Consider the following 2,026-nt stretch of genomic DNA (forward strand, 5'->3'; position numbering starts at 1 on the left):
TACTAAGTTGGCGCGTACCAAGGGCTTTGTCAACTTAGTCAATATAAACGATTCTAGCTTCAGTGACCGTACGATGTCCATCCAACGGCCGTAGTGCTTCTTCAACCTACGGTCTTCTTGCTCCAGCAGCCCAAAGCAGCGCCGGTCATGCCGCCTATTCCTGCCTCCCGTGGCCGGTTGTGCTGCCGCGGAGGCCTCACCGCCCCCATACTACTCCCACCGCTGGCCAGGCTATCCCTCCACTCACCCACACCCCCTGTTATTCTGCGGCAACGGCAGCCTCACACCACAGCCGAACCAGTGAACCCTCGTACTCCTCTCCATGTGGGCATCCATTGTCGCGTCTTCCCCGGCTCCGTGTCGTCCCCTTCCTAGGCCTCGCCGTCGTCCACTGCTGTGGTGCTCTCGGTGCGGCGTGGTCAATGTGGTCAACGACCGACTTCCATCGGAAGAGTACTGTATGTGGAGAGGCTGACAGCTGGGTCCACGGTAGCCGCAAGGAAGTGCCTCCTTATTATGAGCAAAATAATTATTCCTCCACCTGACAGCAATGACCCACCAGACGGGCCACCGTATTTCACAAAAAAAAAATGTTTCCCCCTGACTGCTGGGACCCACTAGACGAGCCACCGTATTTCGCGAAAAAATGTTCCCCCCTGAATGCTGGGATCCACCGGAAAAGCCACCATATTTCGTGAAAAAAACGTTCCCCCTGCTGTCAGCTCGGACCCACCAGAAGTGCCTCCTTATTATGCACAAAAAAATGAATACTCCCCTTGCTAGCTGGGACCCACCATGTTGGGAGGCTGACTTGTGGGCCTACTAAGTCGACTGGGATGGAGGCCTTTGTCAACTTTAGTCAATATGAATGATTCTAGCTCCAGTGACCGTACGATGTCCATCCAACGGCCGTAGTGCTTCTTCAACCTCTGGTCTTCTTGCTGCAGCCGCCCAAAGCAGCGCCGGTCGTGCCGCATGCTCCTGTCTCCCGTGGCCAGCTGTGATGTCGCGGAGGCCTCACCGCCTCCTACTACTCCCACCGCTGGCCAGGCCATCCCTCTACTCACCGGCGACGACAGCCTCACACCACAGCCGAACCAGTGAACCCTCGTACTCCTCTTCACGTGGGCATCCACTGCCGCGTCGTCCTCGGCTCCGCGTCATCCCCTTCCTAGGCCTCTCCGTCGTCCACCGCTGTAGTGCTCTCAGCGGCGTGGTCAATGTGGTCAATGACCGACTTCCATCGGAAGAGTACTGTACGTGGAGAGGCTGACAGCTGGGTCCACGGCAGTCGCAAGGAAGTGCCTCCTTATTACGGGCAAAATAATTATTCCTCCACCTGACAACGGGGACCCACCGGACGGGCCACCGTATTTCGTGAAAAAAAACATTTCCCCCCTGACTACTGGGACCCACCAGCTACGTCTTCGCATGCAAGGAAGTGCGTTAAAAAAACGATTCGCCCCCCTGACTGCTGGGACCCACCAGCTACATCTTCGCACGCAAGGAAGTGCGTCCGGGCAAAAAATAAAAAAACGATTCGCCCCCCTGACTGCTGGGACCCACCATCTACATCTCCGCACGCAAGGAAGTGCCTAACAGTCGGGATCCACCTGGTCGAAGCGTACGTAGCGTTGTCTTTCTGGTCGCGAATGTGTACGTACATACTGGTGGATGTAGAGGCGCGCCCATGTCATAGTAGAGGTGCGCACGTAGCATGTACACGTACATACAACGGCCAGTGTGCACGAAAGAAAATACAGCCACGTACGTACATATGGGCGGGGTCTCGAACGCCTACTCGCGCATATATACGTACAGCCAGGGCTCGTGTACATGGCTGGGTCAGAACGGAGAAACAGCGTCGTCATTGTGTTCATGGGGAGCCAACCGGCTGGGTCGAAACGGAATGCGTCGTCGTGTTCATCGGGAGGGCTTGGACGGAACAGGCAATGGAAACGAGGCCTGGCGTACCGCAAAACGGAGGAAACGACCTTGTGTTCGACCGGCCACGTTCGAAACGGGG

Source organism: Triticum aestivum, chromosome 3B (assembly GCF_018294505.1).
Source record: "Triticum aestivum cultivar Chinese Spring chromosome 3B, IWGSC CS RefSeq v2.1, whole genome shotgun sequence".
Taxonomy (NCBI): domain Eukaryota; kingdom Viridiplantae; phylum Streptophyta; class Magnoliopsida; order Poales; family Poaceae; genus Triticum; species Triticum aestivum.